Source organism: Rutidosis leptorrhynchoides, chromosome 5 (genome assembly GCF_046630445.1).
Source record: "Rutidosis leptorrhynchoides isolate AG116_Rl617_1_P2 chromosome 5, CSIRO_AGI_Rlap_v1, whole genome shotgun sequence".
Taxonomy (NCBI): domain Eukaryota; kingdom Viridiplantae; phylum Streptophyta; class Magnoliopsida; order Asterales; family Asteraceae; genus Rutidosis; species Rutidosis leptorrhynchoides.
In genome coordinates, this window is record NC_092337.1 from 194,380,036 (window position 1) to 194,407,069 (window position 27,034).

Consider the following 27,034-nt stretch of genomic DNA (forward strand, 5'->3'; position numbering starts at 1 on the left):
AAAATAGAGCAATATATATTATCTTGAATCAATCCAAGACCTCGTGTATACAAGCCTCATGCTAGATCACAACTCAAAGCATATATAATATTTTGGAATCAACCTTAACCCTGTATAGCTAACTCCAACATTACTGCATATAGAGTGTCTATGGTTGTTCCGAAATATATATATAGATGGGTCGATATGATATGTCAAAACATTGTATTCGTGTCTATGGTATCCCAAGATTACATAATATATTAGAATACACGTATAATAAAATATGAGTTAGCTAGGATATGATTAATATAGATTGGTTACCAATTTTCACGTAGCTACAACAAGAAAAATTATCCAATCTTGTTTTACCCATAACTTCTTCGTTTTAAATCCGTTTTGAGTGTTTCAAGTTGATATGGTTTTATATTGAACTTAAGTTTATGAATCTAAACATAAAATGTATAAGTTTATAGTCAGAAATACAGGTTACAAGTCGTTTTTTAAAGGTAGTCATTTAAGTCGAAAGAACGACGTCTAGATGACCATTTTGTAAAACATACTTCCACTTTGAGTTTAACCATGATTTTTGGATATAGTTTCATGTTCATAATCTTTTCCCAGAAGAACAACTTTTAAATCAAAGTTTATCATAGTTTTTAATTAACTAACTCAAAACAGCCCGCTGTGTTACTACGACGGCGTATATCCGGTTTTACGGTGTTTTTCGTGTTTCCAGGTTTTAAATCATTAAGTTAGCATATAATATAGATATAGAACATGTGTTTAGTTGATTTTAAAAGTCAAGTTAGAAGGATTAACTTTATTTGCGAACAAGTTTAGAATTAACTAAACTATGTTCTAGTGATTACAAGTTTAATTCTTTGAATAAGATAGTTTTATATGTATGAATTGAATGATGTTATGAACATCATTACTACCTTAATTTTAGTAGGTAAACCTACTGGAAATGAGAAAAATAGATCTAAGCTTCAAAGGATCCTTGGATGGCTTGAAAATTCTTGAAGCAGAATCATGACACGAAAACAAGTTCAAGTAAGATTTCCACTCGAAATAAGATTGTTATAGTTATAGAAATTGAATCAAAGTTTGAATATGAGTATTACCTGGTATTAGAAAGATATCTTACTGTAAATAAGAAAGATTTCTTGAGGTTGGATGATCACTTTACAAGATTGGAAGTAAGCTAGCAAACTTGGAAGTATTCTTGATTTTATGAAACTAGAACTTATAGAATTTATAAAGAACACTTAGAACTTGAAGATAGAACTTGAGAGAGATCAATTAGATGAAGAAAATTAAAGAATTAAAGTGTTTGTAGGTGTTTTTGGTCGTTGGTATATGGATTAGATATAAAGGATGTGTAATTTTGTTTACTTGTAAATAAGTCATGAATGATTACTAATATTTTTGTAATTTTATGAGATATTTCATGCTAGTTGCCAAATGATGGTTCCCACATGTGTTAGGTGACTCACAAGGGCTGCTAAGAGCTGATCATTGGAGTATATATACCAATAGTAAATACATTTAGAAGCTGGGTATTGTACGAGTACGAATACGAGTGCATACGAGTAGAATTGTTGATGAAAATGAATGAGGATGTAATTGTAAGCATTTTTGTTAAGTAGAAGTACTTTGATAAGTGTCTTTAAGTCTTTCAAAACTGTATGAATACATATTAAAACACTACATGTATACATTTTAACTGAGTCATTAAGTCATCGTTAGTCGTTACATGTAAGTGTTGTTTTGAAACCTTTAGGTTAACGATCTTGTTAAATGTTGTTAACCCATTCTTTATTATATCTAAAGAGATGTTAAATTATTACATTATCATGATATTATGATGTATTAATATATCTTAATATGATATATATATATATATATATACAATTAAATTTCGTTACAACGATAATCGTTACATATATGCCTCGTTTCGAAATCCTTAAGTTAGTAGTCTTGTTTTTACATATGTAGTTCATTGTTAATATACTTAATAATATGTTTACTTATCATAATACCATGTTAACTATATATATATATATATATATATATATATATATATATATATATATATATATATATATATATATATATATATATATATATATATATATATCCATATATATGAGATCATATAGTTTTTACAAGTTTTAACGTTCATGAATCACCAGTCAACTTGGGTGGTCAATTGTCTATATGAAACCTATTTCAATTAATCAAGTCTTAACAAGTTTGATTGCTTAACATGTTGTAAACACTTAATCATGTAAATAACAATTTCATTTAATATATATAAACATGGAAAAGTTCGGGTCACTACAAGTTACCAGGTGTTCACCATATGAATGATTTTTTTTCTCTATGCAGTTTGCGAAATGCCTAATATGAGAATGATGTTTATGAAAATATGAAATCTTGTGGTCTATTAAAATGATGAAAATGATTGATTATGATAAACTAATGAACTCACCAACCTTTTGGTTGACACTTTAAAGCATGTTTATTCTCAGGTATGAAAGAAATCTTCCGCTGTGCATTAACTCATTTTATGGATATTACTTGGAGTCATTCATGGCATATTTTGAAAGACGTTGCATTCGAGTCGTTGAGTTCGACAAGATTATTATTAAGTCATTGATAGTTTGGATATATTATGAAATGGTATGCATGCCTGTCAACTTTCGATGTAATGAAAGTTTGTCTTTTAAAAATGAATGCAATGTTTGTAAAATGTATCATATAGAGGTCAAGTACCTCGCGATGTAATCATATGTTATTGTATTCGTCCTTATAGATTAGGACGGGTCGCTTCATGTGGTATCAGAGTGGTGGTCTTAACGAACCAGGTCTGCATTATTGTGTCCAACTGATAAGTCATTAGGATGCATTAGTGAGTCTGGACTTCGACCGTGTCTGCATGTCAAAAGTTTTGCTTATCATTTTTGTCAGAAATTGCCTGCTTATCATTCTTAGTCTAGACACATCTTATTGCATTGATTACATGAATAGTGTATAGACAAAATTCATATCTTAGCGAATCTGCTAAATCATATCTTAGCGTATCTGTTACTGTAAACTTTGCCTGATATATTCCGTAGATTCCTCCGTAACTTATGGGATTTTAGTATTATATATGCACATGTAAATTATGTATTGCCGGATACTAATCTACATCCTATAATCTAATTCATATCAAAAATCCTCCATTTGATCGTACGAGATGGATCTCTCAACCAGTTCGAATTCCTCGGATTCCGATAGCTATTCCGATATGGATATCCACCTAAGCTCCGGAAGCATCGTCACCAGAATGAATCAACCAATCAGCTATCCCCAATTCATCTGATGGGTTCGTATCCTACTTAATCAATGGAGACGCGAAGAAGGCGATCCCTTCCACCAACCAAATTCACCTCTTGGTGAAGAACCTGAAGCACTTACCGGCGAACCTGTTCGAAACACCATTTTCTCTCTCATTTCCAGAGTATCTCGACACGATTATATTCTATCCACAATTCTAAATCTTATTCATTCGCTTGTTCTGACCGACAATCATCCCAGAATAATATAAGAAATCAACGAACTTCGCGCTCGAATAATCAATTTGGAGAATATGGTGCAAAATTTACCAGCTTCAGCAACATTATCGGCACCAACAGTACCATCAGTAACAGCACCAGTACCACCAACAACCTAAGTTTCAACACCACACTTCAACATCTCATTCTGTACCTAGAGTATAATCATAGTTCTACATATCGTTTTACATCGATTATCTTCATTCTACATGACGATTATGTAAACTCTAATATTTTAGAGATTATGTATCATAGTTCTAATCGTAAATCTGATGAGTTTAATATCATATTGACTCATTAAGTCCATGATTACATCTGAAGAAAATATATATGTAAATATATTTTCATAAAGATTGTAATTTAAAATTCTATTGTACAAACCGTTAATGGTGAAAATATTTTATCAGGTAGGTAATACCCGAGGAATATTTAGATTTCACATTAATAGGTTACACTGTACATTCTTCGAATCTGATTCAACAGTCAATTACTATCCTACTTACATCCACAAATATACGTATCCGTTCACCGCAGAATAACCATTTTCATTCAATTTTATATTTGGATTGTGACTTACCAGAAATCCAACAAGTGGCATAATGAAGAAAACATTGGACAAAATAAAATTTGTTAGAAACAAACAAATTAACTATGAGAAATTTTGTTAAGAATCCACACTAACTGTTCCTAGCTAACTGTTCCTAGCTAACTGATTACATTTTATTTATCGCAATTTATTTATCGTAATTTTAATTCTCGCAATTTTATTTATCGTCATTTAATTTCTGTTATTTATTTTACGCACTTTAAATATCGGGACATGTATACAAGGTTTTGACATAACATATCGACGCATCTATATATATTATTTGGAATAACCATAGACACTCTATATGCAGTAATGATCGAGTTAGCTATACAGGGTTGAGGTTGATTCTACAATAATATATATACTTTGAGTTGTGATCGAATCTGAGACATGTATACAATGGGTCACGATACGTATTAATTAATTCGAATATTATATATTAAACTATATATGAATTATTGAATTACTAATTATGGACTGCTAACTGTGGACTGCCAACATAGACAATTAAAATGAATTAAAATATTGATTATAACATATGAAACTAAACAATTCTTCAAGTTTGCCATTTGATTTCATCTTAAACCTCATTTGTATCTTGACGATTACAATCTGCATTCAAAACCTTTCATGACTCTTGAAAACACCTCAATCGAGAGGATGATCCAACCACACGATACCTACGAAAGGAAGAACTTATGCATATGGGCATGCACCTGAAAAACTCTTGGAAGCTAAGTAGAAGTTTAAAATGAACTTATAATTCCTTGGCATTGTTATTACCAAAAATAACTTTGCAACCTCTTTCCAAATTAGCCAAATTTGTCACAGCTCCAGTAAGTCAACTTCGACTTTTCAGTCGGACTAGCCTTACTATAACCTTGATATATATGCGCGCTCTTTTATTGTTATCGGGGAACCTTTTATATTCCACCATATTACCAGCAGATGTACCAGCAACCTCGTCGCTCCTTGGTTTAAATCTCTCCGACAAATCACTATATTTATCTATTGAAGTCTCATCATGTACTCATCCGTATCTTGTAACAAGAATTGCCATACCAATTACCGAGAATCAGCAAATCTGTATTGTGAGTCTCGCAACATTTCCACATCAACAGTTATATGTATCCATATAGCATTTATCTCTTAGAACTATGATCTTCCATTCTGAAATTCTGAAAAACACCCAGTCTGCGAATTAATACTCTGAATTTTGAAAAGTTGAATGAAGCAACAAAAACTGTAAATGACCTCAACAGCTAAAAGTTGATGATAAAGAATTGTATGTTGGCAAAGCTCAGAAAAAGTTTGAAACTGAAAAACTAATTGAACAAACTACGAAGGAGTCTCTGAACAAATCACAAGGACTAAACTTATACATTAAGAATCCCGATGATTCTGTTTCTGATGAAATCTTTAGCGAATACCTTGCTTCTGACTCCAAACTCTTGCGACAAATTTTCTTCACCATCCTTCGATATTAGAAATTCTAAGATATCATCGTATCTTTCATTATAAATATCCTCCATATTTCTGAAGATATTTTCATAACTATTTTTATCTGAAATCATTAATCTCTTCATGCTATCAGTGTTACATCATATAGAAACTGTTAGTTTCTATATTCTATAAACTTTCGAGCTTAATATATGAATGTTATTGAAGTAATGTTGGGAACTGATGCATGAGTTAGTATAATATAATGACACTTGATCAACGTGATTATATTGCAGTAAGTCACGCTGAGTTTCTAAATGGAACATGATGATTCACAGATTATAACATCATCATATGTCATGTTACATAACTCTTTCATTCTGATTAACTTCTGAACAAATCAAGAAAATATATTTTTGATAGTTCTATTCTCAGTGATTCTGGTAATTTGACAAATCAAATCGTGCTACTACCTTTCCTTTCTACCTTGTATATTATGATAATTCAAAACTCCATACTTACGAATTCTGGACCATTAATCGCTTTACTAGAGGTCGAGAAGAGAATAAAAAGGCAAAAGAGCTCCAAAATATAAGAGAGAATATAAAGCCAAATAACAACACATAAATTACAAACCGTGAATATCAATGTTTATCGCAACATAAAGACATGGGAGAATTAAAAACACAATAACCCCAAGAGTGAAGTAGAAGTAAACAGATTCCTTCGGTGGAAGTTGGAAAAGGAGAATGATTATTGTGATAGTCAGGATAAGGACAAGGATCAGAACTGGATTAAGCATTTTCACAAAATTTTGAAATTGGGAATTGAGTATAGAAGTGGTGAAAAATAATGGAGCGGAAAAGGTAAATTTATAATGGAAATATCAGGCGTAGTAATCGGGATAGATCATCGTATTTAATTAAAAAGATCCTAATTTCCTTAAATCTCGAAGAATCAGATCTTATAGATTTCCAAGATATCCTTTAAATTCCTTGATTTCCAGAAATCAACCGTGACTACGTCACCGGTTAAGACAAACCTGCATTTATTCATTTCACTCCTTGGTGATAGCTTCACTTATACTTTTCGACTAATTGAATCATTTTATCCATATTACTTTATGGTAATAAAAATTCTATTTTACCAACTCATATTCGTCATGAAAACATACTTATTGTTAGCCATGACGACCTCGATCAAATTTCGAAATGAAATTTCTTTAACGGGTAGGTACTGTGACGACCCGGAAATTTTAGACTAAATTTAAACTTAATCTTTATATGATTTCGACACAATAAGCAAAGTCTGTAATGTTGAGTCTTAAAAATTTTGAACTGTTTCATATATTCAATTGACCTTCGACTGCTCTCGACGATTCACGAACAGTTAATTGTAAATAGATATGTGTGTATGTATATATAAATAGTAATTCAAAATATAATTTGAAGTATTATATGTTGTTGTTTTTAAAAATTAATAAAATAAAAATAGGATATTATAATAATTATTATTTAAAATATATCTATATATATATAAATAAAGTATATTAAAAATAAATATTAAATGATTGTAAGACTCGTTTGATGTTCCGATTGATATTAAGCAAATTAAATTCAAACTTATGTAATTTTAAAATAAACGGTGATACGAAAATGTGTAATATAAATTTTAGGCTTATTAAAAATGTATTTAGGAGCTATTTGTTGAATTTTAAAACTTTTTATATTTTACTTGGGGTTGGGAGTGAATAATTATTGTAATTTTTATTTAATAGTTAATGATCGAATTTTATACCATTATAACCAAAATAAATAAATATAGTTAACCTAAAAGTTTGGGATTTTTCTGAGTACTTGTATCCGCCACTGATTCACAACTGAGTACGATACATTCCCCGAAAAACTGTCGGCAGTATTAATTATAAAGGTTCACACGTTTAAAGTAATATTTATTATAATATTACATTACACTGTGTTTGTCTTTCAATTTATCATCAACTACCTAATATATATCTAATATATATATATATGTATATATAATTAAGAGATATGATATACATATACAAGGCATAGAGATAGTTTTAATCATCACCATCTCCAAACATTCCACCGGCCGGCCTTCATCACTCACTTCAACCGCCACAACCTCCATCACTAACCACAATCGACACTCGCCATCACCAAGAACCACCTACACCCATCATCACTACTATCGTGAACAACCACCATCCTTATCCACTCCACTCTCGTTGAACTATCACCACATCACCATTTCCATGACCACTAGGATCCGCCACCTTCTATCACCATCACAACAACCATCATTATGTTCATCAAAACCCACTTGTATTTTCATACTATCGTTTACGTTATTAAGTCGGTGTTTGTTTTTGGTTTCTTATTTCCTTCATGAGCTCACAACCATAAACAACCACTTTCACAATCCCCATCGGTTATCACCATGAATCACCACCACTTCCATAACACCAACCCATCCTTAGTATTACCGAACACCACCCCACCAAGAATCATCGAAACCACCTCTTTCATGGTTCATGCTACTGCTTTTGGTTAGAAACAACCCCAAAACACTTTCAGTTTGATAATATATTACTGCTACAGTTCGGTTACCATCTTCATCAAACCATCACTACATCAATCACCACTATACCACCATTCGAGAACCACCACAATTAATCGACAACTGTTACGATCGTATACTGTTTTCTATTCCAGTCAAATATAACTTCAAAACCACACACCTTTCATCACCATTAATTTCCACCGCTATGAATACCGTATCTGTTTTAGCTGCAAAAGCTACTACAACAGTACCTTCTACTCAATAAATTTAGTAAAGGCTACGTTACTGTTTTCTTGATTCAATTCGAACCTTTGTCAAGTCTGTTGTTGGTTTAAAAAGTTAAGAGAAAACCGGTTCCTGCTGTTGGTTGATGGAAATCCCAAAACCCACTCGCTTTTGTATTATTTTATCAGCTAATATTATTTCATGAAGATTTTAGATGAACCGATATATTTATTTCATTGATACAATTGGGCCACAGGCTATTTTATTTATATAGTGGGCCAAAATATTTACTTGTTCAGGTGGGCCGATGAGTTAGGATGTTGGGCCGAGAATAAACTTAGGCTTATGAAGAAAATTGGGCCATGATATAGCAAGTCTATCGTTCTATTTTTCTGGTTCCTGTCAACGATAAACACAAACGCATACACTTAGTTAAGGTGATGATGGACATCATAGTAATGATTATGATGATGTTGTTATCATATGATATAGATGATAATGTTATGGATTGATGATGATGAGTAAAATAGCAAATAAATACGAGTTAATAAATTTAGACGCAAACATTGAATCAAAAACAAACTAGTGGAGCAGTGGTTGAGCGTGTTGTCTGTTAAGCGAGAGGTCTCGAGTTCGAACCCGGGCTGAGGCATTCTTTTGTTAAAAGGCTTATTTATTTGAGGTAGTTACTTATTTATTATTATGGTTATTATTCTTATCATTATTATTTTATTAACATAAGTATTAGTATTATTGTTAGTAGTATTATTATCATTATAGTTATTAATATAAATGTTAGTAATGTTATTATTAGTGAAATCATTATTTTTATAACTATTATTATTAGTATTCATTATTATTAAAGTTAGTATTTTCAGTAAAGTTATCATTATCATTATAATAATAATAATAATAATAATAATAATAATAATAATAATAATAATAATAATAATAATAATAATAATAATAATAATAATAATAATAATAATAATAATAATTATTATTATTATTATTATTATTATTATTATTATTATTATTATTATTATTATTATTATTATTATTATTATTATTATTATTATTATTATTATTATTATTATTATTATTAGTAGTAGTAGTAGTAGTAGTAGTAGTAGTAGTAGTAGTATAAGTATTATTATTTATTATCAATATAAGTATCATTATTAGAATTATTATTACTATTATCATTCTTAATATTATCATAATTATTATTATTATTATTATTAAAAGAACCTCTATTTTCTAAAATTATCATTTTTATTAAAATTATTAGTATTATCAAAAATATCATTTAAAATTATCATTTTTATTAAGATTTATATTATTATGATAACTAATATTATTAGTAAAACTACTTTTTTATTTAAAATTTCATTTTTCATTATTATTATTATTATATTAACATAACAAATAATTATTTTTGTATATAAAAATATACTTATACAAAAATTATATTAATATTACCTAGAATTATATATTAAAAATATTAACATTTCTATTATGTATATACAAAATAAATAAATATATATATATATATATATATATATATATATATATATATATATATATATATATATATATATATATATATATATATATAACATGTAATTTAAGATATGAAATATATCAGAGTTTAATACAAACTATATATATAAACTACAACATTAAATATACAAATACTATATAATTATAGATGGAATTATTTGATTTTCATTATATATATATATATATATATATATATATATATATATATATATATATATATATATATATATATATATATATATATATATATATATATATAATGATATAGGTTCGTGAATCCAAGGACAGCCTTGCATTGTTCAATGTCATCATATGTATTTTTACTACAAAATACAATATGGTGAGTTTCGTTTGCTCCCTTTTTAAATGCTTTTGCAATATATATTTTTGGGACTGAGAATACATGCGCTGCTTTATAAATGTTTGACAAAATAGACACAAGTACTTAAAACTACATTCTATGACTGGATTATTAAACTGAATATGCCCCTTTTTAGTCTGGTAATATAAGAATTAGGGAACAGACACCCTAATTGACGCGAATCCTAATGATAGATCTATTGGGCCCAACAAGCCCCATCCAAAGTACTGGATGCTTTAGTACTTCGAATTTATCATGTCCGAAGGGAGTCCCGGAATGATGGGGATATTCTATATGCATCTTGTTAAGGTCGGTTACCACGTGTTCACTATATGAATGATTTTTTTTCTCTATGCAGTTTGCGAAATGCCTGATATGAGAATGATGTTTATGAAAATATGAAATCTTGTGGTCTATTAAAATGATGAAAATGATTGATTATGATAACTAATGAACTCACAAACCTTTTGGTTGACACTTTAAAGCATGTTTATTCTCAGGTATGAAAGAAATCTTGCGCTGTGCATTAACTCATTTTATGGATATTACTTGGAGTCATTCATGGCATATTTCAAAAGACGTTGCATTCGAGTCGTTGAGTTCGACAAGATTATTATTAAGTCATTGATAGTTTGGATATATTATGAAATGGTATGCATGCCTGTCAACTTTCGATGTAATGAAAGTTTGTCTTTTAAAAATGAATGCAATATTTGTAAAATGTATCATATAGAGGTCAAGTACCTCGCGATGTAATCATATGTTATTGTATTCGTCCTTATGGATTAGGACGGGTCGCTTCAGTTATGAACACTAATTGTTATCTGTGACCGGCATAGGTTTACTTCATTATTTTCTAAGTCTGTGAACAACATTGTACGCTGTGTCTAAGGTTATTTGTGTACTGCCTTCACCATCAGCATAAGGTAGTTAAAGATTCAAGGTTTCTTTATGATGAGCATATGATGTATGCAGAACCAGCAAGAAGATCTTATGAAGAACCAGCACGAGAAGACCAGCATCTGGCTGGAGCAGCACACTACACTTAGACAAATTATGCTCCACTACAAGTATAATTGTTTCTTGTGTTGTCTACATCATTTAGTACTATTCAACTGGCATCAAAGAGTAAGATGAAGAGAAAAGGACACAATTCGGTGGCTGAAAAATGACCTTATAAGACAACTAAAGAATGCCTAAGGTAAACCCATATGCAGCTCATGGTTAACACTTTGTCAACGCCTAGGGAATCAAAAATTCTATTTGTTTGTTCAAATAGGACTACCAAATGGGATGTTCCTTCAAATAGCTACCGAAGAAGAAAGGGAGCCACGTGCTTCCTGAAACAATTTTCTGTTAAAGTACAAACATTCTTTGTACCAACGGATAATAGATGATTTACATGGTTATTAGTATCTCGATAAATAGATGAACTCCACTATTATAAGTAAGGGTGTGAGAGTGGTGTGGGTATTAAATCGAGAGAATCCAAACCTTGTATTAGCTTAATCATTTAATTGCTATATAGGTGTAAACTATATCAACGTGTTATCTATTCTGCCAAGAGATGACCATGATTCTTTGAGATTATATCAATAAAAAGAATAACGTTAAAAATTTACTTTGAATGATTTAATTATTTGTAATTACTTGACTTAATTGTTAATCTCTTAAATTAACAAAAGAATTGTATCCCCCCCTCTACAATACTTCCTGGTGTAAATCGGGACCAACAGGCACACTATCAAAGAAGGGTCACATACACAACATTTTAGCTTTCACTCTTTGGTGGATATGGAGATATCGAAATGACATGTTTCATGAAAATGACACTATTAAGGAACGAGACTTATTTGATAACATTATATTATTATCTTTTGCTTGGCTTCAGGCTCGATCCAAATTCGCCTCCATGTAGACCTCGTGGCTTTGTAATCCTCTATAATTTCTTAAGTTTTTAGCCTTTGTCTTATTTTCTTCTTCCTTGTATTGTATTATTTCGTTTGAGGCCTTAGCGTCTTGCTAGCCTTTTTAATAAAATTTCAGCCATTCTAAAAAAAATTAACTAAAATGTGATAAACATATAAAAAGACACAATAAATCGCACACAGTTTTCATTTAAAGACGGGATGTCTAGAAAATGATTTCAATAATAATAACAAAAGTACTAAAAAGAAAGTAAACAATGCAAACAACAACAGACAATATCAAATTAAAACAATTATATTTATCTATGATATAATATATTAATCATACAAACAAGAGTCCTCAAAAGTCAAGATATGGATGATCAATTTTCTTTCATAATATCTAGTTACTATTTCACCATACTTGAATCATTAAGTTGAATAGCAATTGCAACTTTTTTGTAGTATAAATATGTACACAATGTAAGATTGGAAAGTAGTACCAATTTTTTAATATACTTCTCAAGTATCTTCCTTCCTTTGTTCTCATAATACTATAAGTCATTAATTAAGTTTAGGCCAATAAATGTAGTTACAAACTACTAATTCTTTATACGTTATCAGCACGATAGCGTAATTAAAGTTAACTCAAATGATCACAAGTCACTAATCAAGGTATGAAATTCTTTAGAAATATCTTGTATTATTTATTAGTAGGTTATATATTATTATGATCATAGACAACATTAAAAAGTATTATCATACACACTTAAAAGAAATAAGTGACTACTGAAACCATTAATAACAATTGAGTTAACTACTAATAATATATATCTTGGACTAGTAAAAATATTATTAATTAGACTATTTGGACTGCTAATAATGTTAAACTTAAACATCTCATATGATTGGACTACTAACATTTTGGACTACTAACATTTTGAGCTACTAATTGTTATTATCTATGTATTAACATTTATTTACGTATACTAACATTTACATTTATGTACTAACATTTATTTATATATACTAACATTATATTTATGTTATCTAACTTTTATTAACTTGACTAACATTTATATTTATGTTATCTAACGTTTATTTATGATTACTCACATTGATTTATGCAACTAATCATTATTTATTGCATACTAATGTTTATTCTTAAATTCATTATTTATGCATACTAACATTTATCATTACGTTTATCATTATTCTGATATTAATCTCCGTATTTGATATACTAAATATATTTATACTAAACGTATATATACTAAATGCAATTATACTAAACGTATTTATACAAATCATATTTTTTTTTATTAAAATCATTTTTAATACAACAGCAACATAACAGTCGTTAACGTCAACTAATGACATTACAACGATCATATATACATTACGATTGTTAACGTCAACTGACGACATTACAAGGACTATATTTTTCAAATGTAATCTAAACATCTTTGTTTCCTCATTTTTCACAGATTAATCTTCCCTATCTCACATTACTACTTTCAAAAAGTTTTGTGAAGATGATTCACCTAACTTTTATTCCTATAGTATTGGTCATGCTATGTATCATCCTTGTTGTTAGTATGCCACCGGATGAAATTTATTTACCATTCTCTTGGGTTTTTATTATTTGTCATCCTGTCATACCTTTTGTGTTTTGCTACTTATTGATATAAATTGATTCAAATTTCATGTTGTTATTTGTCTATTAATGGAAATTGATTATGATTTATGTTGTTGTTCATTTATTTAAAACATGTCAAACTTATCAAACCTTGAGTTTGATGCTCTTGACATGTCAGGAATAAACTACACATCGTGGGACATGGACGTAGAAATAACTCTTGGATCATTCGGTATTCTGGAAATTATAAAAGAAAATAATACTTTTTCTGATCAAGATAAATTAAAATCAATTGATTTTATTCGCAAACATATTGATATCACCTTAAAACATGAGTGTCTCACTATCAAAGATCATTATGTTTTATGGGAAAGTATCAAGAATAGAATCGATAATCAAAACGAAATATTACTCCCAGCTGCGAGGAAATAATGAAGAAATCTAAGGTTCCAAGATTTTAAAAAAGTAAACAAATACAGCTCGACCATGTTCAGAATCTGTTCACAGCTTCAATTCTGTGGTGAAAATAAGTGATGCTGATATGCTGGATAAAACTTTCTCCACAATGCATTCAGAAAATATAACTTTACAAGAAAATTTGAGATTGCAAAATTCTAAAAAATTTTCCAAACTTTAAACTTATCTCTTAGTTGCAGATATAAATAACGAATTACTGATGAAAAAACAAGAATCTCGTCCTACTAGGTGATAATGCTAAACACGAACATATATTTCATAGCATTATCCTTCAAGAAAGACAAACTTTTAGTTACAATTGTTCTAATTACAAGTGATATTCGTTTAAATAATAAAAAGTGAAGAGAAAAGACAGATTCGACGATTTGAAGACGCAAACGACCAAAAAGCTAAAAAGTACAATCCAAGTGGTTCAAATTATTGCTGAGAAACGTCCAAAAATTACAAGAGTACAAGCCGCAAAACGTAAAGTACAAGATATCTAATCGTACGAAAGGACGTTCGAAAATCCGAAACCGCGACATGAACCAACTATCAACGCGCGACGCAACGGGCCTAAAATTACAAGTCAACTATGCACATGAATATAATATAATATATATATAATTATATAAAATTATATATATATTATATTATATTATTAAAAACCGTCGGCAAACAAGAAGACAATTGATTATGAGCTAGATCAGGAGGCCATGCGATCGTATGGCTTGGCTGCCTTATCTCCATGCGATCGCATGGCCGTAAAATGGTGGTCAGGTGCTATAAATAGCCAACGAAATGGACGAGTTCAGCACACCATATTTCTCAATTACTCTCTATCTCTCAATATATATTTATAATTATTTTATAAGTATAATTTTAATATTAAGTTAATAATAATAAGGTTATAGTGGCAAATGTTTTAAGTTTGTAAGTCGAAATTCTGTCCGTGTAACACTACGTGATTAATACTCATTGTAAGTTATGTTCAACCTTTTTAAATTAATGTCTCGTAGCTAAATTATTATTATGTTTATTTAAGCCGAAGTAATCGTGATGTTGGACTAAATATTAAGATTGGGTTATTGGGCTTTGGACCATAATTGGGGTTTGGATAAAAGACCGACACTTGTGAAAATTAGACTATGGGCTATTAATGGGCTTTATATTAATTAAATGATATCTCGTTGATTTAATATAGAGATTTATAATTTGATGTATTTATTTATAACCACATATGCTTGACTGAGTACGGTGGGCGGGATATCTATAAATACTAATAATTATTCATTTGACTGGACACGGGGATGGATTAATAGTCAATGGGCTCATTAAAATAGGGGTGGATTACATTCAAGGGTAATTGGTGTAATTGTTAACAAAGTATAAAAACTTTGGATTACACAAAGTCGATAACATGGTGTATTCATTAAACAAAGTATTAAGACCTTGTTACAGTTCGAATCCCCAATTAGTTGGAATATTTGACTTCGGGTATAAGGTTAAATTGGCGAAGACTCTCACACTTTATAATTATGACCGATGGACTATTATGGACAAAATCAGATGGACATATCGAATAATCCAGGACAAATGACAATTAACCCATGGTAATAAATTAAAATCAACACGTCAAATATCATGATTACGGAAGTTTAAATAAGCATAATTCCTTTAATTTATATCTCATTGTACTTTTATTTACCGTCATTTTATTTATCGTCATTTTATTTATCGTACTTTAAATTATTGCACTTTTATTTATCGTACTTCTATTTATCATCATTTACTTTATGCTTTAAATTAAGTTATATTTATATTTAATATTTTACATTAGGTTTTAATTGTGATTTAAGATGTAAAATCGACAAACCGGTCATTAAATGATAAAACCCCCCCTTTTTAATAACAATAATACTACTTATATATATATATATATATATATATATATATATATATATATATATATATATATATATATATATATATATATATATATATATATATATATATATATATATATATATATATATATATATATATATATAGTTTAAAACATATATAGCGTTAAACTCAGCTAGCTCCCTGTGGAACGAACCGAACTTACTAAAAACTACACTACTCTACGATTAGGTACACTGGCTATAAGTGTTGTAGCAAGGTTTAGGTATATCCATTCAATAAATTAATAAATAACTTGTGTAAAATTGTAGCGTATTTAATAGTATTTCGTAGTAAAATATAATCTATTTCGTACTACACCTCGAACAACATCAAGTATTTTTGGCGCCGCTGCCGGGGAACTCAACAACGCCGAAAGCGAAATGCTATAATTTTTTTTTAGTTTTTAAGCTATTTTTGTAAAAATATAATTTTATATAAGTTACAAAAAGTATAAAACATAAATATATATATATATATATATATATATATATATATATATATATATATATATATATATATATATATATATTTAAGAGTTTGTTTAAAATATATAAAATTATAAAGTATTTCTATTTCAATTTTAGTTTTTAAAATATAAGTTTTTTTATTATATAAATATTTTATATAAATCAGAAAAAAAGTTAAAAAATTAAATTAGAAATCGGGCCACAATACTGTAGCAGCCCAAGAACTAAACTGGATTACTGATCCATGCGACCGCATGAGCCCGAAGGCATTATCTCATGCGATCGCATGAGCAGCTGTGACAGGCCAACCTAGTACGCATTTATTATCGAATTAGGGTTAAATAATTTATTTATTTAATCTTTTAGGTTATAATATAATTAGGGTTTAATTATAGTATTATTTAGTTTTGTTATAATTTAATTAGTTTAATTATTAAATATATAAATTAATATCTTTATAAACTAATAATATATAAATAATATTTTTATAAAAATTGTATTTTTATAACTTTAAGTTTTATTTTTATATTTTATTTTTTTTCTTCGTTTAATCGTTATTCGTAATATTTTTCGTTCGTAATTAGTTTTAAACTTAGTATTTTACCGTAGTAATTTTATATTTCTAGATCTTTAGGCGTTGCCGTAAAATCCCTTAAGTGCATTTTCTTTAGATTAAGATTTAGGCGCTTTAGAATTTTACAACGTCGCTTATCGCTTTAATTTTAAATAGATTTTAGTGCCTTTTTAAGTTATTGCCTTTTTGGATATAGAATTTCTTTTACGCTTTAATTCCTTCAGACGCAACTTTTAATATTTAGTTTTTAGACTTTTAAGTTTCGACGCTTTAATTTCTTATTATTATTTTTTGACCTTTTATTTTTCGACGTTTTTCGACGCACTCTTTTTCTTCCTCTTATTTCTCGACGCTCTAGTTTTTAGGCCATAGATTTTTATTTCAAAATTTCACGGAAAAATTATTTTAAGTGGTTAAATTGATAGGCATCCAAAATTTTCTGCTTCGTAGTTATAGTTGGATTTGTTAGTGGCTGAGTTGTGGATTTTCCGACTTAAAGGATCCTGACTCCCTGCCGCATCTTTTGGCTATTCGAAACGTGGGCAAAAGTAGAAAAGTCTATTAATTTGATAACTTATATAATTTCTAATAGGATATTCAGTGAATGCACTGAGCAAAACGTTCACCACCTTTCATACGTTCACCACCTGTAACTCGATCAAGACATCTAGCCAACATTGTCACCGTTGATTTTTCTTTAGAATCATCATCTAGTTGACCAAGTACTCCAATTCAAATTTCTGATAATCCATTTTTTGAACCCGACCTCACATTTGAGAACCCGAAGGATATTCAAGGACAATTCAGAGATCCTGAACCACTAATTATTCCTCCTGAACCACAAATCATTCAACCAGAGATTGTCGAGGAAGAAACCATTAAATCAGAATCCCCTAGTGATTCAGATTCAACAAATTCAATCATGGAAAATCAGGAACCTCTAAGTATGGAAGACCGAATGAGAGCTACACGCACTGGCCAAGGTCACGCAATTACTCAACCAGACATTAATGCGCCAGATTATGAAATCAAAGGACAAATCCTACACATGGTAACTAATCAATGCCAATTTAGTGGTATGCCGAAGGAAGATCCGAATGAACATCTTCGTACCTTTAATAGGAGCTGTACTCTATTCAAAATCAGAGAAGTTGAGGATGAATAGATCTATTTCATGTTATTTCCCTGGACTTTAAAGGGAGAAGCCAAAGATTGGTTAGAATCGTTACCTGAAGGGGCGATTGACACATGGGATGTTTTAGTTGAGAAATTTCTTAAAAGATTCTTTCCGGCATCTAAAGCTGTGAGACTTCAAGGAGAAATTGTTACGTTCACACAGAAGCCAAATGAAACTTTATATGAAGCGTGGACAAGATTTGGAAAGTTGTTGAGAGGATGTCCTCAACATGGTTTAGACACTTATCAAATAGTGCAAATATTCTACCAAGGATGCGACATTACTACACGAAAAGACATCGACATAGCAGCTAGTGGTTCCATTATGAAGAAAACTGCAACTGAAACTTACAAAATTATTGATAACACATCCTCCCACTCACATGAGTGGCATCAAGAAAAAGACATCATTAGATCATCTAAGGCAGCTAGAGCCGATTCTAGCCATGACTTTGATTCCATTTCCGCAAATTTAGATGCTTTTGAGAGACGAATGAAAAAGATGACTAAGGATATTCATGCAATATGAATTAGTTGTGAACAGTGTGGAGGACCACATTTGACAAAATATTGTCTCAGTATTGAACAAACAATGGAACAAAGAGAGAATGTTTCATACATGAACCAAAGGCATGAAAATAATTATCAAAATAATTATCAACCGCCAAGACTAAACTACAATCAAAATCAGAATTATAACCAAAATGTTCCATATAACAACCAACAAGGTCCTAGCAATCAACAAGTATCCAATAATACTTACAACCAGCAAAGACCTATTTTTCCAAATAAACCACCACAAATCGATGATAAAAAGCCAAATTTAGAAGATATGATGTCGAAGCTAGTTGAATCTCAAACGCAGTTTTTCATATCTCAGAAACAAACCAATGAACAAAATGCTCAAGCATTTAGAAATCAACAAGCTTCTATCCAAAATCTGGAACAAGAAGTAAGTAACCTCGCAAGGTTAATAGGTGAAAGAAAACCGGAGAGTCTACCCAGCGATACAAATACTAACCCCCGTAATGAAACAGCTAAAGCCATTACCACGAGAAGTGGTATTACACTTAAACCACCTGAAATACCTGTAATTTCTGATGACGCTATTCCTACTACACAGGCACCACAGCCTGATCAAGAGAAGAAAACAGAACCGATAAAAGTTTAATGAAGATAATACAGTTAAGGCAAAGCCTTATGTTAAACCATACCAACCACCGCTTCCTTACCCGAGTAAAATGAGAAAAGAAAGACTTGAAGCCGAGCAAACCAAATTCTTGGATATGTTTAAACATATAAATGTCAACCTTCCTTTCATTGATGTGATTTCAGGAATGCCTAGATATGCTAAATTCCTGAACGATCTAATCACAAATAGAAAGAAAATGGAAGAACTCTCGGCTGTTACTATGAATGCTAATTGTTCTGCAGTGCTGTTGAATAAACTACCAAAAAAATTATTAGATCCAGGAACTTTCACAATTCCATGTTTTCTGGGTAGTCTTAATTCAATAGAAGCATTGGCAGACTTAGGTGCTAGTATAAATTTAATGCCGTATTCACTATACGCTAAACTAGACCTCGGAGAATTGAAACCAACAAGAATAAGCATATAACTAGCCAATCGATCAGTAAAATATCCTAGAGGGATAATGGAGAACATGCTAGTTAAAGTTAGTTCTTTAGTATTTCCAGTAGATTTTGTTATTCTGGATATGGAAGAAGATTCTCGAGTTCCTCTCATATTAGGAAGACCATTCTTAAACAAGGCTAAAGCAATAATAGACGTGTTTGGTAAGAAACTGACCCTAATATAGAGGACGAGAGTGTTACCGTTTCTGTTGATAGAGCCATGAAACAACCACAATCTGCAGATGATACATGTTATTATATTCAAACCATAGATTCACATGCAGAATTGTTACAAGAATTTCTAGAATTACAAGGAACAGGAGAATGTTCTTTAGGAGAAGGAATTGAACCAATTGATGAAGCTGAAATATTAGCCACAGAAGCTGAAATATTAGCCACACACATGGCTAATGATTACAAACCAACAACAGAAGAACTTCAAATGTTGAAAGGGGAAGACAGATATCGATACAAATCATCGATAGAAGAACCACCAATATTAGAGTTAAAGCCACTTCCAAACTATTTAGAATACGCTTATTTACATGGTGAATCTGAATTACCTGTAATAATATCGTCTTCTCTTACTAAAAATGAAAAATCTCGACTCATTTCTGTGCTAAAAGCTCATAAACTAGCTATTGCATGGAAGATTCATGACATTAAAGGAATAAGTCCTTCGTATTGCACACATAAAATCCTTATGGAAGAAGGTCATAAAACCTATGTGCAACGCCAACGAAGACTAAATCCTAATATGCAAGATGTTATTAAGAAAGAAATTATTAAACTGCTAGATGCAGGTTTAATTTATCCAATCTCTGATAGTCCATGGGTAAGTCCAGTTCAATGAGTGCCTAAGAAGGGTGCCATGACTGTCATCACAAATGAAAAAGATGAGCTTATTCCTAATAGGACTGTAACGGGATGGCGTGTCTGTATTGATTATAGAAAATTAAATGACGCCACCAGAAAAGATCACTTTCCCTTACCTTTCATTGATCAAATGTTGGAAAGGTTAGCTGGGAATAGTTACTATTGTTTTCTTGACGGTTTCTCCGGATACTTTCAAATTCCAATCGCACCCGAGGACCAAGAGAAAACCACATTCACGTGCCCTTATGGTACTTTTGCTTACAAATGCATGCCATTTGGACTTTGCAACGCCCCTGCAACCTTTCAAAGGTGCATGATGGCGATTTTTCATGACATGATAGAAGAATGCATGGAAGTTTTCATGGATGACTTTTCAGTTTTCGGTGATACTTTTGAAACATGTCTAGTTAATCTTGAACGAATACTTATTAGATGCGAGCAATCAAATCTAGTTCTTAATTGGGAGAAATGCCATTTCATGGTTAGAGAAGGCATCGTTCTTGGTCATAAGATTTCAAAGGAAGGAATTGAAGTGGATAGAGCTAAAGTAGATGTAATTGCTAAACTTCCACATCCCACCAATGTTAGAGGAGTTAGGAGTTTTTTAGGGCATGCCGATTTTTACCGACGTTTCATAAAAGATTTTTCTAAAATTGCCACTCCTATGAATAAACTCCTAGAAAAGGATTCTCCATTCATCTTTTCGGATGAATACATTAAATCTTTTAATATTCTTAAAGAAAAACTCACTAATGCGCCAATCATGATAACTCCAAATTGGAATTTACCATTTGAACTCATGTGTGATGCAAGTGATTTTGCAATGGGAGCCGTTTTAGGACAAAGGATTGAAAAACGATTTCAACCTATTTATTACGCTAGTAAGATGTTACAAGGAGTACAAAAGAATTACACAACTACTGAAAAAGAACTCCTTGCTATTGTCTTTGCTTTTGACAAATTTCGTTCATATCTCGGTCTAGCAAAAAGGGTGGTATATACCGACCATTCTGCTCTTAGATACCTATTTTCAAAACAAGATACCAAACCACGATTAATCCGTTAGATCTTACTCTTACAAGAGTTCGATATTGAAATCCGAGACAAAAAGGGAGCAGAAAATCTCGCCGCTGATCATCTTTCTCGCCTTGAAAATCCTGAATTAAAAGTTCTAAATGAATCGGCCATACAAGACAACTTTCCTGATGGATATCTATTAAAAATCGATTATAAAGAAATTTTATAGTTTGCAGACTATGCAAACTACTTAGTATGTGGATTCCTTGAAAAATGATTGTCGTACCAAAAATGAAAGAAATTCTTTAGTGATATAAAACACTATTTTTTGGGAAGATCCACATTTATTCAAAAGTTGTCCTGATGGAATAATACGCCGATGCGTATTCGAAGATGAAGCTAGTCAAATCTTAAACCATTGTCACACATGACCAACATGAGGGCATTATGGGCCTCAACTTACAGCAAGGAAAGTCTACGATGCTGGATTCTATTGGCCTACAATTTTCAAAGACGCACACCTTCTCTACAAAACCTGTGATGATTGTCAAAGGGCTGGAAAAATAAGTCAACGTGATGAAATGCCACAAAATGTCATTCAAGTATGTGAAGTATTTTACATTTGTGGTATTGACTTTATGGGTCTATTTCCAAAATCTCATAATAATCTCTACATTCTCGTTGCCATTGATTATGTATCTAAATGGGCGGAAGCACAAGCTCTCCCAACTAGCGATGCACGAGTTGTAGTCAACTTCTTAAAACGTCTTTTTGCAAGGTTCGGAACACCGAAAGCTTTAATAAGTGATCGGGGAACTCATTTTTGTAATAATCAACTTGAGAAAGTTCTCAAAAGATATGGATTAACTCATAAAATCTCAACCGATTATCATCGACAAACAAGTGGACAAGTTGAAAATACCAACTGAGCATTTGATAATGCTAAAAACGAACATATATTTCATAGCATTATCCCTAAAGAAAGACAAACTTTTAGTTGCAATTGTTCTATTTACAAGTGATATTCGTTTAAATAATAAAAAGTGAAGACAAAAGACAGATTCGACGAATTGAAGACGCAAACGACCAAAAAGCTCAAAAGTACAAAATACAATCAAAGAGGTTCCAATTATTGATAAGAAATGTCTCAAAATTACAAGAGTACAAGACGCGAAACGCAAAGTACAAGATATTAAATTATACGCAAGGACGTTCAAAAATCCGGAACCGGGACTAAAGTCAACTCTCAACGCTCGACGCAACGGACTAAAAATTACAAGTTAACTATGCACATAAATAAAATATAATAATTAAATAATTCTTATAATTATTTATATATTATATTATTATTTATAAACGTCGGCAAGCAAAGAAACAAAGGCATGTGAACTTCACCAGCTGGCCATGCGATCGCATGGCCTGGAAGGCAGAAAGCCATGCGATCGCATGGAACACTTTTTCAGCCCCAGGTCCTATAAATTCGCAGTTTGGTGAACGAAAAATATATCCATATCCATCTTTCTATCTATACGTAAATATATTTATATTTATATTATAATTTTAGTTTTAATTTTAAATTCTAATAATAAGGGTATGTTAGCGAATGTTGTAAGGGTGTAAGTCGAAATTCTGTCCGTGTAACGCTACGCTAGTTTTAATCACTGTAAGTTATGGTTAATATTATTTTTAATTTAATGTCTCGTAGCTAAGTTATTATTATGCTTATTTAAGACGAAGTAATCATGATGTTGGGCTAAAAATATTAAGATTGGGTAATTGGGCTTTGTACCATAATTGGGGTTTGGACGAAAGAACGACACTTGTGGAAATTAGACTATGGGCTATTAATGGGCTTTATATTAACTAAATGATACCTCGTTAATTTAATATATAGACTTATAATTTGACGTATTTATATATTATCACATACGCTTGACTGGGCACGGTGGGCGGGATATCTATAAATACCAATAATTGTTCATTTTACCGGACACGGAACTGGATTAATAGTTAGTAGACTTGTTGAAACAGGGGTGGATTACATTCAAGGGTAATTGGTGTAATTGTTAACAAAGTAGTAAAACCTTGGTTTACACGCAGTCGATAACCTGGTGTATTCATTAAACAAAGTATTAAAACCTTGTTACAATTCGAATCCCCAATTAGTTGGAATATTTGACTTCGGGAATAAGAATAATTTGGCGAAGACTTCCGCATTTTATGATTATGACTGATGGACTATTATGGACAAATCCGTATGGATATATTGAATAATCCAGGACAAAGAACAATTAACCCATGGGAATAAACTAAAAATCAATACGTCAAACATCATGATTATGGAAGTTTAAATAAGCATAATTCTTTTATTTCATATTTAATTGCACTTTTAATTATCTCACTTTTATTTATTGTCATTGTATTTAATTGCACTTTTAATTATCGTACTCTTTAATTATCGCAATTTTATTTTATCGCACTTTTATTTATCGCAATTTCATTATCGTTATTTACTTTACGCTTTAAATTAAGTTATATTTATTTTTAATATTTTACATTCGGTTTTAACTGCGACTAAAGTTTTAAAAATCGACAAACCGGTCATTAAACGGTAAAAACCCCCTTTTATAATAATAATATCACTTATATATATATATTTGTATTTTTATAAATTTAAAACTAATATAGCGTTAAGCTTGTTTAAGAGTTCCCTGTGGACGAACCGGAGTTACTAAAAACTACACTACTGTACGATTAGGTACACTGCCTATAAGTGTTGTAGCAAGGTTTAGGTATATCCATTCTATAAATAAATAAATATCTTGTGTAAAATTGTATCGTATTTAATAGTATTTCTGTGATGACCCGAAAATTTTCAACCAAATTTAAACTTTAATCTTTATATGGTTCCGACACGATAAGCAAAGTCTGTAATGTTGAGTCTCGAAAACTTTGAAACGATGTTCATATATTTAATTACCCTTCAAGTATTCCCAACGATTCACGAACAATTATATTTAACTTGATGTGCATATATAATAATATGTGATAATAACATATTAAATTTAATTACAAATTAAGACGTAGTTGTTGTTGTAATATTATTATTACTTTCATTATTAATATTAATAATATTAATATTATTTGTAAAATTATGATTATCAAAATAAAGATTTTTATATATAGATATTATTATAAGATTAATTAAAAGTATAATTTAGTTATAATTTAAATGTCATTGTTTATATTGTTATTGATAATTATCAATATCCTTCTTATTAATATTATTTACTCATCAACATTATTTTTATAAGTAATATTATAAAAACTACCATTATTATTGTTACTACTAATATTATCACTACTATAATTATGATTTTTGATTATTAATATGATTATTATTATTATTATTATTATTATTATTATTATTATTATTATTATTATTATTATTTATATAATCTTGATTATAAATTATTAATAATAGATATGGAATCCATACGTACGATTTAAGGACCCATTACAGCTTCACAATCACTATCGTTCTGTTTAAAGTGTTGAATTAAGTAATATCTGACGATCTCAAATCTTGAATCATTCCAAATTCAGTTGCCATCAATTTCTTCTTTTATTTTTTTTATTATATTTCTGTACCTGGTTATGAACCTGTCGACCACCAATACTATCCACCAATATGTTTCATGGAACTATCACACTGTATTTGATTTTCAAATATTCGTACAAATCACAATTCAATCAAAAGAATAATCCATGAATTTGTTAGCCATCTATATCATCTAAAGGGGTACGAATCTGTTTTATATCATTATCATGCTTTATACAATTACATATACTTATAAAAAAGAGATAAAAAAACAAAACCATCACCTCTTTAATTATATTGTGCCATCTCAATCGTTTCTTTTTCTTCAACAAGCATCACGATTGCCATCCCTTTATAACCAACTTCGCACCACCCCAAAAACAATCACCATTACCTTCAAAGAACGAATCAGCTCGATTCCTCTTCTCTTTGCCTTACTCCTATTTTCTGTTTTGAATCATCACAATACAAAACCTATCCAAAACGTACACTTAACTTCATGTGTTATCAAACTAAACTTTCACCTCATCTTCACCTCTCTTTTCTTCATCTACCTTCCTCTCCTTCATCCTCCTTGTTTTTCTTTTCGTGAACAACCACCATCGAACATCTCCTTGTTGTTGTTGATATTTCTACTTCGTGTTCAAATTAAAAACCACCTGCAACATACACTACTACTGCTACTGCTAAACTACGCTGTTTCTGTTTCACATGTGAACTCGAAACCAAAAACAACCATCATCAAACATCACTTGTATCTCTCTCTCTCATTCTCTCTCTACTATAAGTAACCAAGGATCACCACGGTTTCACACCCATTTCCACCATAACGACCAACTTGAAACCGTGATTCACCATAAACATCTTAGATTGTCGTTGCTATTTTCAGTTTACAACTACCACCACCGGTTACCATTAACCACTGTAAAATTCCACCACTCTCCCTCACGTTATCTCTCTCTATTCTCTTCTTCGTAAACCCCTAGTTCCAAACCCTCGCAACAAAATAAATATAAATAACAAGAGAATACTAAATGTATAATAAAGATAAGAGGGAGTGCTTCTTCTTTTGATTTATGGCAGACACCTTTTAATAAAGGTAACTCCACTTGATTTTTTTTTTGAAAACGTATAATCTTGTTTCCATTTTTTATGTTTTAAACACGAAATCCACAACCGGACCCTATTCTGAAATTGTTAATGGGTTCATAGTTGGGCCGTGAACTTCTTTTAACATTAGGCCGAGTGTCTGTATTTGGGCTAGCTATTTTGCTACTACAGCCCATTTATTCTATTTACAACCTATGAACAACCCATTAAACCTCATCGTTGTGTTCTACTGTTAAACGCAGCCACTTTCTATTCTTATTATACTTCTGTTAAAAATTGCA

At 30.5% G+C, this 27,034-nt stretch overlaps 1 non-coding gene across 1 annotated transcript; it reads right to left on the minus strand.

The window, feature by feature from the left end:
* Positions 1-18,644: 18,644 nt before the first annotated feature.
* On the minus strand, positions 18,645-18,751 carry LOC139851098 (small nucleolar RNA R71). Its single transcript, XR_011760459.1, has one exon. It is a non-coding gene; the product is annotated as a small nucleolar RNA R71 (small nucleolar RNA).
* Positions 18,752-27,034: the final 8,283 nt, after the last annotated feature.